At 46.2% G+C, this 26,094-nt stretch overlaps 1 protein-coding gene across 1 annotated transcript in view; it reads right to left on the bottom strand.

Moving 5' to 3' along the window:
- LOC143766910 (uncharacterized) overlaps positions 1–26,094 on the bottom strand; it is an 817,195-nt gene that overhangs the window by 319,430 nt on the left and 471,671 nt on the right. The window lies entirely within an intron of this gene.

Below are 26,094 nucleotides of genomic sequence, written 5' to 3'. Positions count from 1 at the left end.
AGTATTTAGTTTCCTTCTTTACATCTAATAATAAATCCTATACATTTAGGCCACAGACAACAAGCAGTTTCCTCCTCGGAGTCGGCAGCTGAATACGTTTCTCATAGACTCATCTTCCATAACGCTAATTCTCGTCTCATTTACCGACCCTGGAATCGGCATTAGCAATACTGCAGGAGATATTCATTACACGCGACATGAGAAATAACTACTTCATGATGAGGACGACATCTTCATCTTCTACTACGGCTCTAGAGACATACAGGTCCTTCTCAAAAAATTAGCATATAGTGTTAAATTTCATTATTTACCATAATGTAATGATTACAATTAAACTTTCATATATTATAGATTCATTATCCACCAACTGAAATTTGTCAGGTCTTTTATTGTTTTAATACTGATGATTTTGGCCTACAACTCCTGATAAACCAAAAAACCTGTCTCAATAAATTAGCATATTTCACCCGTCCAATCAAATAAAAGTGTTTTTTAATAACAAACAAAAAAACCATCAAATAATAATGTTCAGTTATGCACTCAATACTTGGTCGGGAATCCTTTGGCAGAAATGACTGCTTCAATGCGGCGTGGCATGGAGGCAATCAGCCTGTGACACTGCTGAGATGTTATGGAGGCCCAGGATGCTTCAATAGCGGCCTTAAGCTCATCCAGAGTGTTGGGTCTTGCGTCTCTCAACTTTCTCTTCACAATATCCCACAGATTCTCTATGGGGTTCAGGTCAGGAGAGTTGGCAGGCCAATTGAGCACAGTAATACCATGGTCAGTAAACCATTTACCAGTGGTTTTGGCACTGTGAGCAGGTGCCAGGTCGTGCTGAAAAATGAAATCTTCATCTCCATAAAGCATTTCAGCCGATGGAAGGATGAAGTGCTCCAAAATCTCCTGATAGCTAGCTGCATTGACCCTGCCCTTGATGAAACACAGTGGACCAACACCAGCAGCTGACATGGCACCCCACATCATCACTGACTGTGGGTACTTGACACTGGACTTCAGGCATTTTGGCATTTCCTTCTCCCCAGTCTTCCTCCAGACTCTGGCACCTTGATTTCCGAATGACATGCAAAATTTGCTTTCATCAGAAAAAAGTACTTGGGACCACTTAGCAACAGTCCAGTGCTGCTTCTCTGTAGCCCAGGTCAGGCGCTTCTGCCGCTGTTTATGGTTCAAAAGTGGCTTTACCTGGGGAATGCGGCACCTGTAGCCCATTTCCTGCATACGCCTTTCCACACCAGACTCAGTCCACTGCTTCCTCAGGTTCCCCAAGGTCTGGAATCGGTCCTTCTCCACAATCTTCCTCAGGGTCCGGTCACCTCTTCTCGTTGTACAGCGTTTTCTGCCACATTGTTTCCTTCCAACAGACTTACCATTGAGGTGCCTTGATACAGCACTCTGGGAACAGCCTATTTGTTGAGAAATTTCTTTCTGGGTCTTACCCTCTTGCTTGAGGGTGTCAATGATGGCCTTCTTGACATCTGTCAGGTCGCTAGTCTTACCCATGATGGGGGTTTTGAGTAATGAACCAGGCAGGGAGTTTTTAAAAGCCTCAGGTATCTTTTGCATGTGTTTAGAGTTAATTAGTTGATTCAGAAGATTAGGGTAATAGGTCATTTAGAGCAGAGGTCCCCAACCGCCGATCCGCGGACCAGGACCGGGCCGTTGGGGTTTTTCAGCCGGTCCGCGGCGCCCCTGTTCAGCGGTCACGTGGGACCGCTCATTAGAGAAATGAATAGGCGGCTCCACCTCCCATAGGGGCGGAGCCGCATAATTCATTTCTCTAATCAGCGGTGCCGGTGACCGCTGACAGAGGAAGAGGCTGCGGCACCGAAGACAGGCAGGGGGAGGAGCGGGACGCCGGGAGCAGGTAAGTATCTCATATTCACCTCTCCTCGTTCCACACGCTGGGCGCTGTCTCCATCTTCCCGGCGTCTCTCCGCTCTGACTGTGCAGGCAGAGGGCGCGATGACGCATATAGTGTGCGCGGCGCCCTCTGCCTGATCAGTCAGTGCAGAGAGACGCCGGGAAGATGGCGCCGAGGAGCTGCAAGCAAGACAGGTGAGTATGTGTTTTATTATTTTTATTGCAGCAGCAGCAGCACAGCTATGGGGCAATAATGGACGGTGCAGAGCACTATATGGCACAGCTATGGGGCAATGGTGCAGAGCACTATATGGCACAGCTATGGGGCAACGGTGCAGAGCACTATATGGCACAGCTATGGGGCAATAATGGTGCAGAGCACTATATGGCACAGCTATGGGGCAATAATGGTGCAGAGCACTATATGGCACAGCTATGGGGCAATGGTGCAGAGCACTATATGGCACAGCTATGGGGCAATAATGGACGGTGCAGAGCACTATATGGCACAGCTATGGGGCAATAATGGTGCAGAGCACTGTATGGCACAGCTATGGGGCAATAATGGTGCAGAGCACTATATGGCACAGCTATGGGGCAATAATGGTGCAGAGCACTATACGGCACAGCTATGGGGCAATAATGGTGCAGAGCACTGTATGGCACAGCTATGGGGCAATTATGAACGGTGCAGAGCACTATATGGCACAGCTATGGGGCAATTATGAACGGTGCAGAGCACTATATGGCACAGCTATGGGGCAATTATGAACGGTGCAGAGCACTGTATGGCACAGCTATGGGGCAATAATAAACGGTGCAGAGCACTGTATGGCACAGCTATGGGGCAATAATAAACAGTGCAGAGCACTGTATGGCACAGCTATGGGGCAATAATAAACAGTGCAGAGCACTGTATGGCACAGCTATGGGGCAATAATAAACAGTGCAGAGCACTGTATGGCACAGCTATGGGGCAATAATGGTGCAGAGCACTATATGGCACAGCTATGGGGCAATAATGGTGCAGAGCACCAGGGAAACAAGCATGGTGCTCCCACTCATTCTGAACCTATGGTAAGTTGAATCACATTCTCATTATAAATGTCATAATTATATGATAAGTATGCACTAAGCTCCATCCCTCCATAACCCCACCCCCATATGACCAAAGCCCCGCCCCTGCCCCACCCCCACCGGGCCATGGAAAACTGGTCTTGCTTAAAGCCGGTCCCTGGTGCAAAAAAGGTTGGGGACCTCTGATTTAGAGAACCTTTTCTTGATATGCTAATTTATTGAGACAGGTTTTTTGGGTTATCAGGAGTTGTAGGCCAAAATCATCAGTATTAAAACAATAAAAGACCTGACAAATTTCAGTTGGTGGATAATGAATCTATAATATATGAAAGTTTAATTGTAATCATTACATTATGGTAAATAATGAAATTTAACACTATATGCTAATTTTTTGAGAAGGACCTGTATTAGGCCAGAGTCGGTCACTGACTCCATCACCACCGGCCGTCTATATGAAGGTTTCCCGTCTTCCCCGCACTGTAATCTTCTATCACGTTAGATCTCAGGTCTGATGCACACACAGAAGTTTGTTTACAGGCTAGGAAGGGGTAATACCCATGGAGCTTCCCAGGCTAGTAATATCAGCTCACAGCTGTATACTTAGCCTTTAGTGGCTATAAAAATGGGGGACTCCTCTAAAAAAGTGACGTAGTTTGCGGCTATATTTAATAACCAGCAAAGGCTATGCAGACAGTTGCAGGTTGACATTAGTAGCCTAGGAAGGGGCCATGGATACTGTGCCCCCAGGCTAAAATTATCAGCTCTCAGCTGCACGGAAAAGGCACATCTCTAAGATGCACCAATTCTGGCACTTAGCCTCTCTCTTCCTACTTGCCCTTTAGCTGAAATTATTATGATGGGAACGAGAGGGTGACCAATACCACACCCCACCGAGCCCTGTCAATTCATAGGCATCATAGCAATCAAGTGGGCTACCGTTTTGGATGATACACTCCCGCCTATCCAACTATCGTATGGTAAATATCTCATAGATCCTGGATTCATTAGTATTTGAACCAAGAATGAGGCTAAGTGAGCATTTATTAATTAACTGTTGGTGGTCGGAGGTAGTCAGTGAGGTGGATGGTACCATATTGAGCATGTAGGGGGCAGTATTGTGGGAACATTAGAAATTGGGGGTATGGCGGTACTATAGGAACATTATACTGTGTGTGGGGGTATGGCGGTACTATGAGAATATTATACTGTGCGTGGGGGTATAGTGGTACTATGAGAACATTATACTGTGTGGGGGTATGGCGGTACTATGAGAACATTATACTGTGTGGGGGTATGGCGGTACTATGAGAACATTATAGTGTGTGTGGGGGTATAGCGGTACTGTAGGAACATTATACTGTAAGGGGGTATGGCGGTACTATGAGAAGATTATACTGTGTGTGGGGGTATGGCGGTACTATGAGAACATTATACTGTGTGGGGGTATGGCGGTACTGCAGGAACATTATACTATGTGTGGGGGTATGGCGGTACTGTAGGTACATTAAACTATGTGTGGGGGTATGGAGGTACTGTAGGAACATTATACTGTGTGCGGGGGTATGGCGGTACTGTGAGAACATTATACTGTGTGTGGGGGTATGGCGGTACTATGAGAACATTATACTGTGTGTGGGGGTATGGCGGTACTATGAGAACATTATACTGTGTGTGGAGGTATGGTGGTACTATGAGAACATTACACTGTGTGTGGGGGTATGGCGGTACTGTAGGAACATTATACTGTGTGTGGGGGTATGGGGGTACTATGAGAACATTATACTGTGTGTGGGGGTATGGCGGTACTATGAGAACATACTGTGCGTGGGGGTATGGCGGTACTATGAGAAGATTATACTGTGTGTGGGGGTACAGCGGTACTATGAGAACATTATACTGTGTGTTGGGGTATGGCGGTACTGCAGGAACATTATACTGTTGTGTGGGGGTATGGCGGTACTATGAGTACATTATACTGTGTGTGGGGGAATGGAGGTACTGTAGGAACATTATACTGTGTGCGGGGGTATGGCAGTACTGTGAGAACATTATACTGTGTGTGGGGGTATGGCGGTACTATGAGAACATTATACTGTGTGTGGGGGTATGGCGGTACTATGAGAACATTATACTGTGTGTGGGGGTATGGTGGTACTATGAGAACATTACACTGTGTGTGGGGGTATGGCGGTACTGTAGGAACATTATTGTTGTGAATTTGCTTTTTGCTCCCTCTAGTGGTTACTAGTTTTTTGACTCTGGTTTTTCTGTCATTCCTTTTATCCACACCTGGGTCGTTAGTTAGGGGTGTTGCTATATAAGCTCCCTGGACCTTCAGTTCAATGCCTGGCAATGTAGTTATCAGAGCTAGTCTGCTGTGCTCTTGTCTACTGATCCTGGTTCCAGTTATATCAGCTAAGTCTGCCTTTTGCTTTTTGCTATTTGTTTTGGTTTTGTATTTTTGTCCAGCTTGTTCCAAATCTATTTCCTGACCTTTGCTGGAAGCTCTAGGGGGCTGGTGTTCTCCCCCCGGACCGTTAGACGGTTCGGGGGTTCTTGAATTTCCAGTGTGGATTTTGATAGGGTTTTTGTTGACCATATAAGTTACCTTTCTTTATTCTGCTATCAGTAAGCGGGCCTCTCTGTGCTAAACCTGGTTCATTTCTGTGTTTGTCATTTCCTCTTACCTCACCGTCATTATTTGTGGGGGGCTTCTATCCAGCTTTGGGGTCCCCTTCTCTGGAGGCAAGAAAGGTCTTTGTTTTCCTCTACTAGGGGTAGCTAGATTCTCCGGCTGGCGCGTGTCATCTAGAATCAACGTAGGAATGATCCCTGGCTACTTCTAGTGTTGGCGTTAGGAGTAGATATATGGTCAACCCAGTTACCACTGCCCTATGAGCTGGATTTTTGTATTCTGCAGACTTCCACGTTCCTCTGAGACCCTCGCCATTGGGGTCATAACAGTTTGCCAGGCCAGTATTAAATGTTTAATGCATTGCAGAAGAGGGATTATAAGAAAGAAGATTCTGAGTTTTTTTTTTTTTCTTCTTCCCCTTTACCTCAGAGTGGCTATGCTTGCTGCAGACATGAATGTCCAGACCTTGATTACAAGTGTGGACCAGCTGGCTACTCGTGTGCAGGGCATACAAGACTATGTTATCAGAAATCCTAGGTCAGAACCTAAAATACCGATTCCTGAACTGTTTTCCGGAGACAGGTTTAAGTTTAGGAATTTCGTGAATAATTGTAAATTGTTTTTGTCCCTGAGACCCTGTTCATCTGGAGATTCTGCTCAGCAAGTAAAAATTGTTATTTCGTTCTTACGGGGCGACCCTCAGGATTGGGCTTTTTCGCTGGCACCAGGAGATCCGGCATTGGCTGATCTTGATGCGTTTTTTCTGGCGCTCGGTTTACTTTATGAGGAACCCAATCTTGAGATTCAGGCAGAAAAGGCCTTGCTGGCTATGTCTCAGGGGCAGGACGAGGCTGAAGTGTATTGCCAAAAAATTTCGGAAATGGTCCGTGCTGACACATTGGAACGAGTGTGCACTGGCCGCTAATTTTTAGAAATGGCCTTTCTGAAGCCATTAAGAATGTTATGGTGGGTTTTCCCATTCCCACAGGTCTGAATGATACTATGGCACTGGCTATTCAAATTGACCGGCGGTTGCGGGAGCGCAAAACCGCAAATTCCCTCATGGTGTTGTCTGAACAGACACCTAATTCGGTGCAATGTGATAGAAAAACCGCAAATTCCCTCATGGTGTTGTCTGAACAGACACCTGATTTAATGCAATGTGATAGAATCCTGACTAGAAATGAGCGGAAAATTCATAGACGCCGGAATGGCTTGTGCTACTACTGTGGTGATTCTACACATGTTATCTCAGCATGCTCTAAACGTATAGCTAAGGTGGTTAGTCCTGTCACCGTTGGTAATTTGCAACCTAAATTTATTCTGTCTGTAACTTTGATTTGCTCACTGTCATCTTATCCTGTCATGGCGTTTGTAGATTCAGGTGCTGCCCTGAGTCTCATGGATCTCTCATTTGCTAAGCGCTGTGGTTTTACTCTTGAACCATTAGAAAATCCTATTCCTCTTAGGGGTATTGATGCTACACCATTGGCAGCAAATAAACCGCAGTATTGGACACAGGTTACCATGTGCATGACTCCTGAACACCGCGAGGTGATACGTTTCCTGGTTTTACATAAAATGCATGATTTGGTTGTTTTAGGGCTGCCATGGTTACAGACCCATAATCCAGTCCTGGACTGGAAGGCTATGTCAGTCTCAAGTTGGGGCTGTCGTGGTATTCATGGGGATTCCCTGCCTGTGTCTATTGCTTCTTCTACGCCTTCGGAAGTTCCGGAGTATTTGTCTGATTATCAGGATGTCTTCAGTGAGTCTGAGTCCAGTGCACTGCCTCCTCATAGGGACTGTGACTGTGCTATAGATTTGATCCCAGGCAGTAAATTTCCTAAGGGAAGACTGTTTAATCTGTCGGTACCTGAACATACCGCTATGCGTTCATATATCAAGGAGTCTCTGGAGAAAGGACATATTCGTCCGTCTTCTTCCCCTCTTGGTGCGGGATTCTTTTTTGTGGCAAAAAAGGACGGATCTTTGAGACCTTGTATTGATTATCGGCTTTTAAATAAGATCACTGTCAAATTTCAGTATCCTTTACCGCTGTTGTCTGACTTGTTTGCCCGGATTAAGGGTGCCAAGTGGTTCACCAAGATAGACCTTCGTGGTGCGTACAACCTTGTGCGCATTAAGCAAGGTGATGAATGGAAAACCGCATTCAATACGCCCGAAGGTCATTTTGAGTACTTGGTGATGCCTTTTGGGCTCTCCAATGCGCCTTCAGTTTTTCAGTCCTTTATGCATGACATTTTCCGGAAGTATCTGGATAAATTTTTGATTGTTTATCTGGATGATATTTTGTTTTTTTCTGATAATTGGGATTCGCATGTGGAGCAGGTCAGGTTGGTCTTTAAAATTTTGCGTGAAAATTCTTTGTTTGTCAAGGGCTCAAAGTGTCTCTTTGGTGTACAGAAGGTTCCCTTTTTGGGGTTCATTTTTTCCCCTTCTGCTGTGGAGATGGACCCAGTTAAGGTCCGAGCTATTCTTGATTGGACTCAGCCCTCGTCAGTTAAGAGTCTTCAGAAGTTCTTGGGCTTCGCTAACTTCTACCGTCGTTTTATCGCTAATTTTTCTAGCATTGTGAAACCTTTGACGGATATGACCAAGAAGGGCTCCGATGTAGCTAACTGGGCTCCTGCTGCCGTGGAGGCTTTCCAGGAGTTGAAACGCCGGTTTACTTCGGCGCCTGTTTTGTGCCAGCCTGACGTCTCACTTCCCTTTCAGGTTGAGGTGGATGCTTCGGAGATTGGGGCAGGGGCCGTTTTGTCGCAGAGAGGCCCTGGTTGCTCTGTTATGAAACCTTGTGCCTTTTTCTCTAGGAAGTTTTCGCCTGCCGAGCGAAATTATGATGTGGGCAATCGGGAGTTGTTGGCCATGAAATGGGCATTTGAGGAGTGGCGTCATTGGCTCGAGGGTGCTAAGCATCGTGTGGTGGTCTTGACTGATCACAAAAATCTGATGTATCTCGAGTCTGCTAAACGCCTTAATCCGAGACAGGCCCGCTGGTCATTGTTTTTCTCCCGCTTTGATTTTGTTGTCTCGTATTTACCAGGTTCAAAGAATGTGAAGGCCGATGCTCTTTCTAGGAGCTTTGTGCCTGATGCTCCTGGAGTCGCGGATCCTGTTGGTATTCTTAAAGATGGAGTTATCTTGTCAGCTATTTCTCCGGATCTGCGACGTGTGTTGCAGAGATTTCAGGCTGATAGGCCTGAGTCTTGTCCACCTGACAGACTGTTTGTCCCGGATAAGTGGACCAGCAGAGTCATTTCCGAGGTTCATTCCTCGGTGTTGGCAGGTCACCCGGGAATTTTTGGCACCAGAGATCTGGTGGCCAGGTCCTTTTGGTGGCCTTCCTTGTCAAGGGATGTGCGGTCATTTGTGCAGTCCTGTGGGACTTGTGCTCGAGCTAAGCCTTGCTGTTCTCGTGCCAGCGGTTTGCTCTTGCCCTTGCCTGTCCCGAAGAGACCTTGGACACATATCTCCATGGATTTCATTTCTGATCTTCCGCTATCTCAGGGCATGTCCGTTATCTGGGTGATATGTGATCGCTTCTCCAAGATGGTCCATTTGGTTCCTTTGCCTAAGCTGCCTTCCTCTTCCGATCTGGTTCCTGTGTTTTTCCAGAACGTGGTTCGTTTGCACGGCATCCCTGAGAATATTGTGTCAGACAGAGGATCCCAGTTCGTTTCTAGGTTCTGGCGATCCTTTTGTAGTAGGATGGGCATTGATTTGTCGTTTTCGTCTGCTTTCCATCCTCAGACTAATGGACAGACGGAGCGAACCAATCAGACTTTGGAGGCTTATTTGAGGTGTTTTGTCTCTGCTGATCAGGACGATTGGGTGACATTCTTGCCGTTGGCTGAGTTTGCCCTTAATAATCGGGCTAGTTCCGCCACCTTGGTTTCGCCTTTTTTCTGCAACTCTGGTTTCCATCCTCGCTTTTCTTCGGGTCATGTGGAGCCTTCTGACTGTCCTGGGGTGGATTCTGTGGTGGATAGGTTGCAGCAGATCTGGAATCATGTGGTGGACAACTTGAAGTTGTCACAGGAGAAGGCTCAGCGCTTTGCCAACCACCGCCGCGGTGTGGGTCCCCGACTACGCGTTGGGGATTTGGTATGGCTTTCTTCCCGCTTTGTTCCTATGAAGGTCTCCTCTCCCAAATTTAAACCTCGTTTTATTGGGCCTTACAAGATATTGGAAATCCTTAATCCTGTATCTTTTTGTCTGGATCTTCCTGTGTCGTTTGCTATTCACAATGTATTTCATAGGTCCTTGTTGCGGCGGTACATTGTGCCTGTAGTTCCTTCTGCTGAGCCTCCTGCTCCGGTGTTGGTTGAGGGCGAGTTGGAGTACGTGGTGGAGAAGATCTTGGATTCTCGCCTCTCCAGGCGGAGGCTTCAGTACCTGGTCAAGTGGAAGGGCTATGGTCAGGAGGATAATTCCTGGGTGGTCGCCTCTGATGTTCATGCGGCCGATTTAGTTCGTGCCTTTCATGCCGCTCATCCTGATCGCCCTGGTGGTCGTGGTGAGGGTTCGGTGACCCCTCACTAAGGGGGGGGTACTGTTGTGAATTTGCTTTTTGCTCCCTCTAGTGGTTACTATTTTTTTGACTCTGGTTTTTCTGTCATTCCTTTTATCCACACCTGGGTCGTTAGTTAGGGGTGTTGCTATATAAGCTCCCTGGACCTTCAGTTCAATGCCTGGCAACGTAGTTATCAGAGCTAGTCTGCTGTGCTCTTGTCTACTGATCCTGGTTCCAGTTATATCAGCTAAGTCTGCCTTTTGCTTTTTGCTATTTGTTTTGGTTTTGTATTTTTGTCCAGCTTGTTCCAAATCTATTTCCTGACCTTTGCTGGAAGCTCTAGGGGGCTGGTGTTCTCCCCCCGGACCGTTAGACGGTTCGGGGGTTCTTGAATTTCCAGTGTGGATTTTGATAGGGTTTTTGTTGACCATATAAGTTACCTTTCTTTATTCTGCTATCAGTAAGCGGGCCTCTCTGTGCTAAACCTGGTTCATTTCTGTGTTTGTCATTTCCTCTTACCTCACCGTCATTATTTGTGGGGGGCTTCTATCCAGCTTTGGGGTCCCCTTCTCTGGAGGCAAGAAAGGTCTTTGTTTTCCTCTACTAGGGGTAGCTAGATTCTCCGGCTGGCGCGTGTCATCTAGAATCAACGTAGGAATGATCCCCGGCTACTTCTAGTGTTGGCGTTAGGAGTAGATATATGGTCAACCCAGTTACCACTGCCCTATGAGCTGGATTTTTGTATTCTGCAGACTTCCACGTTCCTCTGAGACCCTCGCCATTGGGGTCATAACACATTATACTGTGTGTGGGGGTATGGGGGTACTATGAGAACATGATACTGTGTGTGGGGGTACAGCGGTACTATGAGAACATTATACTGTGTGTTGGGGTATGGCGGTACTGTAGGAACGTTATACTGTGTGTGGGGGGTATGGCGGTACTATGAGAAGATTATAGTGTGTGTGGGGGTATACCGGTACTATGAGAACATTATACTGTGTGGGGGGGTATGGCGGTACTATGAGAACATTATTGTTGTGAAATTGGATTTTGGGCTCCCCCGGTGGCCACTGGTGGAACTGAACTTGTGTGCATCATCCTTTCTGTTCACCTGTTCCTATTAGGATGTGGGAGTCGCTATTTAGCCTTGCTCCTCTGTCACTTCCATGCCGGTCAACATTGTAATCAGAAGCCTTTCTGTGCATGTTCCTGCTGCTAGACAACTCCCAGCTAAGTTGGACTTTAGTCCTCGTTTGTTTTTGTATTTTGTTCCAGTTCACAGCTGTAGTTTCGTTTCTGTGTCTGGAAAGCTCTTGTGATCTGAAATTGCCACTCTAAGGTTATGAGTTAATACTAGAGTCTTAAAGTAATTTCAGGATGGTGTTTTGATAGGGTTTTCAGCTGACCATGAAAGTACCCTTTCTGTCTTCCTGCTATCTAGTAAGTGGACCTCAATTTTGCTAAACCTATTTTCATACTACGTTTGTCATTTCATCTAAAATCACCGCCAATATATGTGGGGGCCTCTGTCTGCCTTTCGGGGAAATTTCTCTAGAGGTGAGTCAGGACTAGATTTTCCTCTGCCAGGATTAGGTAGTCCTCCGGCTGGCGCTGGGCGTCTAGGGATAAAACGTAGGCAACGCTACCCGGCTACTGTTAGTTGTGCGGCAGGTTTAGTTCATGGTCAGTTTAGTTTCCATCCTTCCAAGAGCTAGTTCTTATGTTGCTGGGCTATGTTCTCTTGCCATTGAGAACCATAACACATTATACTGTGTGTGGGGGTATGGCGGTACTGTAGGAACATTATACTGTGCGTGGGGGTATGGCGGTACTATGAGAAGATTATAGTGTGTGTGGGGGTATAGCGGTACTATGAGAACATTATACAGTGTGTGGGGGTATGGCGGTACTATGAGAACATTATACTGTGTGTGGGGGTATGGTGGTACTATGAGAACATTATACAGTGTGTGGGGGTATGGCGGTACTATGAGAAGATTATAGTGTGTGTGGGGGTATAGCGGTACTATGAGAACATTATACTGTTTGGGGGGGTATGGCGGTACTATGAGAACATTATACTGTGTGGGGGGGTATGGCGGTACTGTAGGAGCATTATACTGTGTGTGGGGGTATGGCGGTACTATGAGAACATTATACAGTGTGTGGGGGTATGGCGGTACTATGAGAACATTATACTGTGTGTGGGGGTATGGCGGTACTATGAGAAGATTATACTGTGTGTGGGGGTATGGCGGTACTGTAGGAACATTATACTGTGTGTGGGGTATGGCGGTACTATGAGAAGATTATACTGTGTGTGGGGGTATGGCGGTACTATGAGAAGATTATACTGTGTGTGGGGGTATGGCGGTACTATGAGAAGATTATACTGTGTGGGGGTATGGCGGTACTGTAGGAACATTATACTGTGTGGGGGTATGGCGGTACTATGAGAACTTTATACTGTGTGTGGGGGTATGGCGGTACTATGAGAACATTATACTGTGTGGGGGGTATGGCGGTACTGTAGGAACATTATACTGTGTGTGGGGGTATGGCGGTACTATGAGAACATTATACTGTGTGTGGTGAGATGGCGGTACTATGAGAACATTATACTATGATTGGCAGTATGGCGGTACTATGAGAACATTATACTGTGTGTGGGAGTATGGCGGTACTATGAGAACATTATACTGTGTGTGGGGGTATGGCGGTACTATGAGAACATTATACAGTGTTTGGGGGTATGGAGTTACTGTAGGAACATTATACTGTGTGTGGGGGTATGGCGGTACTGCAGGAACATTATACTGTTGTGTGGGGGTATGGCGGTACTATGAGTACATTATACTGTGTGTGGGGGTATGGAGGTACTGTAGGAACATTATACTGTGTGTGGGGGTATGGCGGTACTGTGAGAACATTATACTGTGTGTGGGGGTATGGCGGTACTATGAGAACATTATACTGTGTGTGGGGGTATGGCGGTACTATAAAAACATTACACTGTGTGTAGGGGTATGGCGGTACTGTAGGAACATTATACTGTGTGTGGGGGGTATGGCGGTACTATGAGAACATTATACTGTGTGTGGGGGTATGGCGGTACTGTAGGAACATTATACTGTGTGTGGGGGTATGGCGGTACTATGAGAACATTACACTGTGTGTGGGGGTATGGCAGTACTGTAGGAACATTATACTGTGTGTGGGAGTATGGCGGTACTATGAGAAGATTATACTGTTTGTGTGGGGGTATGGCGGTACTATGAGATCATTATACTGTGTGGGGGTATGGCGGTACTGTGAGAACATTATACTGTGTGTGGGGGTATGGCGGTACTATGAGAAGATTATACTGTTTGTGGGGGTATGGCGGTACTATGAGAAGACTATACTGTGTGTGGGGGTATGTCGGTACTGTAGGAACATTATACTGTGTGGGGGTATGGCGGTACTATGAGAACATTATACTGTGTGTGGGGGTATGGCGGTACTATGAAAAGATTATACTGTGTGTGGGGGTATGGCGGTACTGAAGGAACATTATACTGTGTGGGGGTATGGCAGTACTATGAGAACATTATACTGTGTGTGGGGGTATGGCGGTACTATGAGAACATTATACTGTGTGGGGGGTATGGCGGTACTGTAGGAACATTATACTGTGTGTGGGGGTATGGCGGTACTGTAGGAACATTATACTGTGTGGAGGTATGGCGGTACTATGAGAACATTACTACTGTGTGGGGTTATGGCGGTACTATGAGAACATTATACTGTGTGTGGGGGTATGGCGGTACTATGAGAAGATTATACTGTGTGTGGGCGTATGGCGGTACTATGAGAACATTATACTGTGTGTGGGGGTATGGCGGTACTATGAGAACATTATACTGTGTGTGGTGAGATGGCGGTACTATGAGAACATTATACTATGTGTGGCAGTATGGCGGTACTATGAGAAGATTATACTGTGTGTGGGGGTATGGCGGTACTATGAGAACATTACACTGTGTGGGGGTGTGAAGGGTTAAACTAAGATCAAAACTAAAGGCTTCATTTTTTTTGCTTGTACCTCTGTCCTGTTTCTCACGAAGATAACATTTTGTTACTTAATTAGGCTATGGTTTATAGTTGGTGTAAAGACCTTGAGTATTCTAACTCGAGCCAGGGAAGAGACTCGGGGGTGTATCACTAGATAAGACTTTGAGGCTTTGAGGCACCTGTTAATATGTTGTTTGTGCCAAAAAGACATGACCATATATGTAGTTTCCATTTTTCTGTATCCTCATAGGTTAAGTTTTTCCTGCATTTTTATAGGTTAAGTGCTGAAAGTGTGTTTTTATACTATTGGTTGAAGTAGAATTTGCTAACATGATAAAAGTACAACACAATAAACGGGGGCTAGGAATCTCCTTTGATTCTCCCAAACAGAGCTACGTCTCCGTCTGGTCATTCTCAGTTGCCGGCAACACCCTGTTAATTTGAAAATCACTAAGGTCAACCGTGAAGGGTCACTTTAGATCCTCCCTCAACAGCTTGGCGCCTAACGTGGGGCTCCCAATTAGGGACTCCTCTTCCCCGGAGGACAACAAGACAAAAGGACCCTCGGACCGGACACAGGCACTGGAAAATTGGGACTGATCATCCCCCACAACCACGGTAAGTTGGCAGTTATACTGTTCAGACTGACCGTCTGGTGTGGTTTTCCTGTGTTTGTTGCTGCAAAGAGGATCTGAGGTTGTCCCCTATGGTGGGATGATTCTTGGGTGGAATCATATAGAGGTGTAGTTCCGTTGGGGGCCCAGTGCTCGAACCGTACCTCATAAGGGACGGACACCCCGGATTGACCAGTGATTGTAATTCTCTTTTTAGTCAAAATATCCTGAATTCCTGATCACTGTTAGAATCAGGCGCGGTGAGGTGATCGAAGATTGGGTAGGATACGTAACTCAGGAATATATAGAAGTATACAGTATATATCCAGGAGGTGTCCGGAGGGGAGTCTAAGACGCCCTCCTCCTTTCACTGAGTACCGCGTTTTTGGGTTGTCCCAGTGGGGGACAGAGAGACCCGTGGAACAACCGTAAGGCCACTCGGTATTGTGCACAAGTAAAATCAGGATATTTAGCTCAAAAGGTGAATCATGTTTCCGTGGAACAAAAAGAAGACTTTGAATTTGCGTGATGGATCTGATACTGTTAGTCTTATGATTCAAAGACGGGGAAAGAAATCTGTCAGGAATGCAGGAAAAATATTCTCAATTATGGGTTTTCCTAAGGGCGGGAGGCTACAGCCTACGTTATGGGACGAAGGTATCAGAAAGAACAAGGGAAGGTTGATTGATAATGGTTTGTTTAAAGATGCTGTGGAATTCCGTAGTCTGGCACATGAATTATGTGACGAAGGGTATGTGGAGGTAGAAGAGGAAGTGAGTTCTGATTGTCTCTGTTATTGCTGCGTGGAAAAAGGAAAGCTGTCTACTCCTATGATAAAGTCTGGATGTTTTGTGGTGCAGGAAGGTATTGAGAAAGCGTTTGAGAATAATGTGTCAGAAAGACAAACAATTAAAAATGATGATCTGGAACAGGGGGTCTCCCTGCTTGATGATAAGGTCCCTCCCCAGGAAATCAAGCCTCTTCTCCCGACTGTAAGCTCTGTGCCCCTTAACCCCAAAGATACTGGGTTGCCAAAACTTAGTGCGCCTCCACCCTATGATCCTGCAGGGTGGATTTGTGATGTATGCAGAGTTACTAATTCTCAGTGGAGACAGGTCTGTTACAATTGTGAAGCAAGAAGACCCGGAGTTGTAGCCCCCACCTTTCCCTTGCTAAACGCTGACGGCACTTATTATCAGCCACCGCCAGCACCAGTCCCTGCTATGCCTAGTATTGCTAGCGGTTATGAGTTTCCACCCCCTCCTACTTTATTCACCCGCTCAGAGACGGGATACACAGAGAAGACAGAAGATTTCCAGGAAATGTATTCCAATGTTATTCCTGGACCCAACCGTCATGATGTGCTCTTTAGGATAGGGACAGGGGATCTTACGAAGCAGCACGTTGGGGCCATAGTAAATGCCGCAAATAATCAACTCCACCATGCTGGGGGACTGGCCGCAACAATTTCACAGAAGGGCGGACCCATGATACAGGAAGAATCAAATTCATATATACAAACGTATGGCCAGGTAGAAACAGGACAGGTCGCAGCAACCAGAGCAGGACAGCTGCCGTGCCAATATGTAATACATGCAGTGGGACCACGATATGATCCTACCAATATCCCAAGATCCCAACAATTACTTACCGAGGCTGTCCAGAATGTAATCTTGTATGCCTCCTCTGTACCCCCCGGTACGATGCCTCAACGTACAATGGCCATACCATTAATCTCTGCCGGTATCTTTCAATATTCCAGGAAGGATGCTGCCATGATCATAGTATCAGCAATAGAGCGGTGTATACAGGAAAACCCCATAAAATTGGAGGAGGTCCGATTTGTCCTTGACAGCCGCCTAACGGCCCATCAGGCAATACAATCTCTAACTGTAACAGAGTCTCCTGCCCCGCTTCCGCAGCAGATGCCTCTTGTACCTGTACTACCGCCACCTCCTCCCGCCTCCGAGTCAGTAATATCAGAGTTTGGAGAGGATGATGTGGAAACTACTCCTGACAGGCCAAAGTATACCCCCTTTTCTCCATCGCAGATAGACACCCTTTGTAACCAATTACCCGATCCAGAAACATCCCCCATGGCCTTCTATAGACAAATAGCAGCAAATCGAGAGATTTATTCCACTCCCCGGAGAGATCTGTTACACTTACTCCAAGTGAAGGCTGGGGAGGGGTATTTTCCAATTATTGAGGGTGGCATAATGTATAATGTGAACCTGGATGGGGGAACCTATGAGAGTGGTGTTGATTTCTGTAATGCTTTAAAGGTTTGGGCACAAGATAGACTAGCGGACCAAGCTACCTCCCTCACAGATGTCACACAGGACAAAGGGGAGAGTGCCGAGAAGTTCTATGGGCGTCTTATGGTAGTGTTTAAAGATTTGGGATTCTCATTGTATAATAAAGCCCATTCACATCTTTTTGTGGCAGCTTTGATGTCTGGCCTTAAATCTGAATTGAAAGAGGCAATAATGTCGGTTAGACCTGACGTCGAGAATTCCACTCCAGACGATGCATTAAAAGTAATTAAAAGTTTTCAGAAAAATTTAGCACGTTCTGCATCAACAGGAAAATCAAGAGTTAAAACTGTAGCTGCAGCAATCTCTGCTCCAATTCCAGCCCCCACCCCAGGTACAAGCATGCAGCTGGCTCCTTATCAGTGGCCTGCCCAGCAGCAAACTCCAGTTCCAGCCCTCCCACCTTCTGGAAGTATCGCTCCCCAGCCCCGCCGCACCAGTTCTCGCTTGCAGTGTTGGCGCTGTGGCCGACCCGGTCACTTTCAGAGAGATTGTCACACCCCTGCTGACAGATGCTACCCTCAAGTTCCCCCTTCCAGTCACAACCTGAATACAGGGAACCCCAGAGGATACCCCAATTACAGACAGCCTCAAAATCCTGATAATCGCCCATACTGAAGGGGTGGCCAACCAGGGTCTGCCATCACAATGTCCTCCACCAAACCTGGGGCATGCTCATCTGTCACGCTTCCTGTCGGGGACACCCTTGTTAAGTTCATGGTAGACACTGGGGCGGCCAACTCTATAATCAAGTCATCAGATGTACCTACAGATATCCCTATTCAATTCTCAGACCAAGAGCTTGTTTTAATTGGAGTAGATGGCAAACCCAATAAACATACTCTTACAAAACCCATTCCTGTGGGGCCTTTCCCTGAAGTTACTGCTCAGTTCGTAATCTCTCCCACATGTCCTGTAAATTTACTGGGGGCAGATTTATTATCACAGTTCCGCTCCAGAATACAATTCCAAGATGATGGTCAGATGGTCCTCACATTATATAACCCTTATGCAGATGAACACCATGAGGAGATCTGTATCCTACATGCCCTTCCCACAGTGACGATGGCCCTGATAGGCCCAGATCCACCCCCAATCATGCCCGAGGACCAGCGACTCGCTCCATATCTCTCAGAGATACCACCCAAACTTTGGTCAAAAGGGCCAGATGATATAGGGAAAATGCCTGTAGAACCAGTAAAAGTGTTTCTCAAACCTGGTGCCCCTTTTCCCAAAGTCCATCAGTACCCTTTGAAACATGATCAGGAGCAGGGCCTCAAGGGGCAAATACAAACGTTACTCGATAATGGTGCCCTGGTACCCTGTGTTTCCCCATGTAACACACCCTTGTTTCCCGTTAAGAAAAAGACACCACCCGGCCAACCCCCTGCGTACCGGCTGGTACAAGATCTACGGGCAGTTAATGCAGTTACTGTTCTAGAAACTCCGGTGGTGCCTAATCCACATACTCTCTTGTCCCAGATACCTCAGGATGCTGCTTGGTTCACAGTTATTGACCTTGCCAATGCCTTCTTCAGCATCCCATTACACCTAGATTGCCAGTTTCTGTTTGCATTCACTTATCAGGGACGACAATTGACATGGACAGTTATGCCACAAGGGGCCCAAAACAGTCCCAATCAGTTTGCAAAAAATATGGGCGAATGTCTTTTACCCTGGCAGTTAGAACATCCCTATGTCACGCTGCTTCAGTATGTGGATGATCTTTTGTTGTGTGCACAAACAGAGCAGGAAGCCATTGTTGCCACTGTTAGCCTCCTCAAGTATCTGGCAGATCTGAACTGTCGGGTTTCGGCCTCGAAACTTCAGTTTTGCCTTGGTCAAGTGATATTTTTGGGTCACTGTCTCCTTCAGGGTGCCAGACACCTCACAGAAGAAAGAAAAATAGCCGTCAGCTCCCTTCCTTTCCCAAAAGATGAGACTGAACTCCAGCGTTTTCTTGGACTATGTACTTATTGTCGTCAGTGGATACCGGATGCATCCCGCATAATGCAACCTCTCTACAATGCCTTAAAAGACGGTATAATGAACTATAAGGAAAGATCACCAGTTTGTATGGAAAGCCTTTATCGTGCCTTCTCTGAATTAAAGCGACTTATTGCATCCGCCCCTGCCTTGGGCATCCCGGACTATACTCGACCATTTCATTTGTATGTGTCTGAGAATGAAGGACACGCAGCAGGGGTACTTACACAGTCGCATGGCAATAGGCAACGACCAGTGGGCTATTATTCGGCCCGCCTCGACCCTGTGGCCCGAGCATCACCAAGTTGCATGAGAGCAGTTCACGCCACTCACTCGTTGCTTGACAAGACTGCAGACATAATTCTTGGACATGAGACGCACATTTTTGCCCCGCATGATATCGCAGCAATACTGACACTCCAACAGCCAAGACATTTGACCGTACAACGACATTTATGGCTGCAGTGTTCACTCCTTTTGCCTGACTACGTCAAATTGCATCGCTGTACTACAATCAACCCTGCTACTTTACTGCCGGTCCCCAAGAAGGATGGCAGTGATGAGGATTACCTCCAACATGACTGTTCCCAACTTCTGACTGAAGAAACAGCTACTCCGCTAAATGTCAGTGAAAATCCACTTCCAAATCCTAATCTGGTGTTATACACGGATGGTTCAAGATATGCTGATGAGTTTGGCAGATTCCACACCGGATACGCTGTTACTACGGAAGACACTGTGGTGCACGCAGCTGCACTCCCTCCCTCACAGTCAGCACAAGAAGCAGAACTTCAGGCTCTGTCTACTGCATGTGTTCTGGCCAAAGACAGGCGAGCTAATATATACACGGACTCACAGTATGCATTTGGTATTGCTCACGATTTTGGGGCTCTATGGGAGAATCGAGGGTTTATTACGACTGCCGGAACACCAGTCAAGAATGCTGAAGCTGTTAAAACCCTCATGGACTCAATCAAATTACCTACCCAGGTGGCCATTATCAAGGTCAAGGCACACGGTCCAAGGAACAGTCCACAGAGTGTTGGTAACGCTTTTGCGGATATGCAAGCAAAAGCCGCTGCTCTTCTGCCTGTTGAACTGACCATACCTACTATGGTGACCACACGCTCTCAGCGTAAACAGTTACAAGAAACACTGACTTTACAGGAACCTGATGATCCACGACAGACTGAGGTTTTCTGCCGGACCCCACGAGACCGCTTACTGACGATGCAGAGAATGTCTCCAAAGGAAGAAGTGAAGCAGTGGAAGGCTGATGGAGCATGTATGGACAATGGTCTCTGGAAAAAGGACCAACTTGTGTGTCTCCCTAAGCGGATGTACCCTGCTATTGCCACGTGGGCACATGGGCCCACACATCGAGGAAAAAAACAGGCCCTTGCCCTGGTACAAAAATTCTACTGGGCTCCAGGTATTTCTACAGTCCTGACAGCACTCAACCGTGCATGTAATATCTGTCAGACCTGCAATCCCGGTCAACTTCAGCGTGTACCCCCGAAACACCTTGCTAAGCCCGATTATCCTTTCCAAAGGCTCCAGGTGGACCACATCACGTTGCCTAAGTCTGGAAGGTATGAATATTGTCTGGTAGTTGTCGACATGTTCTCCAGTTGGCCAGAAGCATTCCCAGTTACCAACATGACTGCAAAGACCACAGCGAAGAAACTGGTGATGGAAGTTATATGCAGATACGGTGTTCCAGAAGTTGTCGAAAGTGACCAAGGTCCGGCTTTTTCTTCTCATGTGTATCAGGAGGTTCTGACAATGCTTGGATCCACTGTAGCCCTCCATACTCCGTACCATCCACAATCCAGTGGGAAGGTTGAGAGGTTGAACGGCACACTGAAGGGACAATTGACCAAAATGACGCAGGAGACTACGGCTCCATGGCCAGAGCTCCTACCCATTGTACTGTACCACATTCGCACTACCCCTATTGCAAACCATGGCCTGTCCCCATATGAGATATTGTTTGGTGCTAGGCCCCCAGTTGCAAATTTCCAGCCTCAGCAGTTGTCAGAGGAAACTGACCGTACTGTTCAATATGTTATTCAGCTTAGTAGAAATCTTGCTAACACCCATGCTCTAGTTTCTTCTTCCCTTCCAGATTCAGCAGAAACGGACACTTGTCACAACTTGAAGCCTGGTGATTTTGTGGTCGTGAAAAGGCATGTCAGAAAACACGGACTAGAACCCTTGTATGACGGTCCCTACCAAGTCCTCCTCATCACCCCTACGTCAGTGAAACTGGAAGGAAGGCCGACATGGATCCACGCATCGCACTGCAAGCTGGTCAAACAGACTAGTAGCAAATAAGAGAACATAATGTTTTGGTTTTTCCCATTTTCCATATTATTATTGGTAACCGCATGGGACAGCCTAAATTCCCCAACTTCCTTGAATAATAAGTTTGTGCAACATCATGAAAGATTACTGAGAGATTTGTTGGATAATTCCCAGTCTCTGGCAGATTGCTGGATTTGCACTCATTCACCAGTGTCAGCCACAAGTATCCCTTTTTTGGCTATTCCCGTCCCACCTGAGGAGTTGTTTGCCTGGACTAACTGTTCTGACACATTCGCTAACAATGCCACAGATAATGCTAAATTATGGAATACTACTGTCGGTATACCCTATTGTGGGATGGGTGGGGTACCCCTGGTGGCAAGGTAACCTTTCAGGAAGCGATACACACCTTCAATATCTGGCCTATGAAGGAGGGGCTTGGGTACCTAAGAATAAGACTAGTCTAACCAATCTAGGGCAAGTTCCAACATATGGTTTACAAATTAGTTTTGATGTGACCTCATACTCTACTGATGCTTTCAAACCAATATTGTTAGAAAGAATGATACATAATACGTCATGGAAATTTTCTAGTCTGTTTTTACAAGGTTCTAAAGATATCTGTGCTAGCATTCCTGGCAATATACCTTGCAATGAGTCCTCTGGATATGTGCCAGGAACCCCCACTTGTGGGAATCCTAATGTAGGTTATTGTAGTCCTCTAGGACAGTCTCCACCTTGGTGCATGCTCCAGAATGTCTCAGCCTTCGTAGACTTAGCGCATAGATTGGTACTACAACATTCAGCCTTATGGGATTTACCTGTTGATATGTTCTGGGTGTGTGGAGACAATGCTTATAAATGGTTGCCAGTAGGGGTAAAGGGCACTTGTACTATAGGTCGATTGACCCCGGCCACCTTTGTCCTCTCAAGTAAACAGTTGGATACACAGGCTATACCCAAACATACATTGCATAAAAGAGCTGCAGATAACTCACCCCGCCCTTCGGGAAGACCACATGTAGTACAGATGGGTATAGCCAATAAAATTGTCAGTTCTATTTCCATTTACCCTATGATTACACAAATGTGGGATAAATTGGTTAGGGCCACAGACTATCTAGATGATCAAATTTGGGATATATTGGATATACTTAATACTACTGTTGCTGTTCAAAACCAACTTTTTATAGTCACTAATCAATATACTGTAGTACTGGATTACTTAACAGCAGCACAGGGTGGTATGTGTCAGGTTATTGGACCCGCATGCTGTCATTATATAGATCCCAATAGCACTATGAAGTTAAAGTTAAAGGATATTCAAAGACTCAGAGATCAATATGATAAAGACAATGACCGTAATAAGGACAGTTGGTGGACAGACACCTTCTCCTTTCTTAATCCAGCCAATTGGTTTAAGGGATTTGGGGGCTGGATAGCTGGAATCTTGCAAAGTTTGTTACACATCGCTGCCTTTATCCTTGTTATGTATGTAATACTAAAACTTGTTTTTTGGTGTATTTCTGTGTGTATTAGGAAATTCTGCACTAAGACAACTAATGATGAAACCAAAAGTGTTGCCACCTCTGCTCTTCTCTACACCGATTTCACAAAGTTACCTGATGAAGATGTTGAAGCCAAGCGCATGGCTATTTTCAAAAGATCCCCACCATTGTCATCAACAATTGTTATTCGTAAATTCTAGCATACAGGGGGGACGGGTACGCCGCAACAGCCATGGCTGGTAACATGGCACCAGTCATGTGAAGACCAGTACCCCTCGAGCTTATAGCTTGGGATAGTACCTCTGATGCTGGACATTAATTAACAAAATTTATCTAGGGGGGATTGTGAAGGGTTAAACTAAGATCAAAACTAAAGGCTTCATTTTTTTTGCTTGTACCTCTGTCCTGCTCCTCACGAAGATAACATTTTGTTACTTAATTAGGCTATGGTTTATAGTTGGTGTAAAGACCTTGAGTATTCTAACTCGAGCCAGGGAAGGGACTCGGGGGTGTATCACTAGATAAGACTTTGAGGCTTTGAGGCACCTGTTAATATGTTGTTTGTGCCAAAAAGACATGACCATATATGTAGTTTCCATTTTTCTGTATCCTCATAGGTTAAGTTTTTCCTGCATTTTTATAGGTTAAGTGCTGAAAGTGTGTTTTTATACTATTGGTTGAAGTAGAATTTGCTAACATGATAAAAGTACAACACAATAAACGGGGGCTAGGAATCTCCTTTGATTCTCCCAAACAGAGCTACGTCTCCGTCTGGTCATTCTCAGTTGCCAGCAACACCCTGTTAATTAATTTGAAAATCACTAAGGTCAACCGTGAAGGGTCACTTTAGATCCTCCCTCAACAGGGGTATGGCGGTACTATGAGATTATACTGTGTGTGGGGGTATGGTGGTACTATGAGAACATTATACTGTGTGTGGGGGTATTGCGGTACTGTGAGAACATTATACTGTGTGGGGGTATGGCAGTACTGTGAGAACATTATACTGTGTGGGGGTATGGCGGAACTATGAGAACATTATACTGTGTGTGGGGGTATTGCGGTACTGTGAGAACATTATACTGTGTGGGGGTATGGCAGTACTGTGAGAACATTATACTGTGTGGGGGTATGGCGGTACTGTGAGAACATTATACTGTGTGTGGGGGTATAGCGGTACTATGAGAACATTATATTGTGTGTGGGGGTATGGCGGTACTATGAGAACATTATACTGTGTGTGGGGGGTATGGCGGTACTATGAGAACATTATACTGTGTGTGGGGGTATGGCGGTACTATGAGAACATTATACTGTGTGTGGGGATATGGCGGTACTATGAGAACATTATACTGTGTGTGGGGGTATGGCGGTACTATGAGAACATTATACTGTGTGTGGGGGGTATGGCGGTACTATGAGAACATTATACTGTGTGTGGGGATATGGCGGTACTATGAGAACATTATACTGTGTGTGGGGGTATGGCGGTACTATGAGAACATTATACTGTGTGTGGGGGGTATGGCGGTACTATGAGAACATTATACTGTGTGTGGGGGTATAGCGGTACTATGAGAACATTATACTGTGTGGGGGTATGGCGGTACTATGAGAACATTATACTGTGGGGGGGTATGGCGGTAGTGTGAAAATCCCTTTTTTACGAGAGATGCCAGTACTGTGGAAACATTATACTGTGAGCGCCATCATATATTACATAAGGGGTGTAATAAGGAGAGTCATAAAAAAGCCTCCTCAGGGCTGTGCTGCATTTGTACAGACTGCTATCTGCCATCCAGACGGGACCATGTGACACCAATGGGGAGAGGGAGGTTTCCGGAGGGAAGAGTCTAGAGGGTGCACCTGGTCAGGAGACCTTGATGGCGCAGTTACTGATATTATAAAGGCCGGAGCCCCAAAGGCAGAACAGATTTGGCGCCAACAAAGGAAAGGGGTGCGGGGAAGAGTCTGAGGTACCAGCTCCTGGTAAAGTGCCCGAGGCAGCTGGGTGTGGGGCAGAACCTGCTTACAGGGCATAATGGGGGCATTACACTGTGTGGGGCCAAGAAAGGGGCCCTGTACTAGGAGAACACTCCGCTCCTCACTTCCTGTCCTCCATAGTTGGCTCGTATGTATCTATTACAGGAAACAGAACAACAACGTTATGGTTCTAAGGCCGGGGTCACACTAGACCGTAATACGGACGAGTGCTATGCGATAAAAAAATCGCATAGCACTCGGCCCAATGTTAATCTATGCTCCAGCTCCCATCATCCGATATTTTCTCCACCGTATTTCGGATCCGAGGGAACTCGCAGCAGGCTGCGATTGTCAGCGTATCTCGGCCGAGACTCGCCAATGCAAGTCTATGGGTGCGAGAAAAAATCGGATTACACACGGACCATGCGTGTGCATTGCGAGAAATACGCAGCGGTGTTCTATAGAAAAGCCGGTAATTCAATTGCCGGCTTTTCATTTCTCCTTCACAAACCCGACAGGATATGAGACATGGTTTACATACAGTAAACCATCTCATATCCCCTTTTTTTTTGCATATTCCACATTACTAATGTTAGTAGTGTGTATGTGCAAAATTTGGCCGCTGTAGCTGCTCAAATAAAGGGTTAAATGGCGGAAAAAATTGGCGTGGGCTCCCGCGCAATTTTCTCCGCCAGAATGGTAAAGCCAGTGACTGAGGGCAGATATTAATAGCCAGGAGAGGGTCCATGGTTATTGGCCCCCCCATGGCTAAAAACATCTGCCCCCAGCCACCCCAGAAAAGGCACATCTGGAAGATGCGCCTATTCTGGCACTTGGCCACTCTCTTCCCACTCCCTGTAGCGGTGGGATATGGGGTAATGAAGGGTTAATGCCACCTTGCTATTGTAAGGTGACATTAAGCCAGATTAATAATGGAGAGGCGTCAATTATGACACCTATCCATTATTAATCCAATTGTTTGAAAGGGTTAAACACACACACACATGATTTAAAAGTATTTTAATGAAATAAACACAGCGGTTGTTGTAATAATTTATTGTACTCTCAGTCCATTTTCAGACCCTCGCTTGGCAAAACAATAAACACACAACATACATACCCTCTCTGATGAACTGTCACATCCCACGAAGTAATCCATCTGAAGGGGTTAACTAATATTACAGGCAGAGCT

This window comes from Ranitomeya variabilis, chromosome 4, assembly GCF_051348905.1.
Source record: "Ranitomeya variabilis isolate aRanVar5 chromosome 4, aRanVar5.hap1, whole genome shotgun sequence".
Taxonomy (NCBI): domain Eukaryota; kingdom Metazoa; phylum Chordata; class Amphibia; order Anura; family Dendrobatidae; genus Ranitomeya; species Ranitomeya variabilis.
This window is presented reverse-complemented; position numbering and strand designations above follow the sequence as displayed.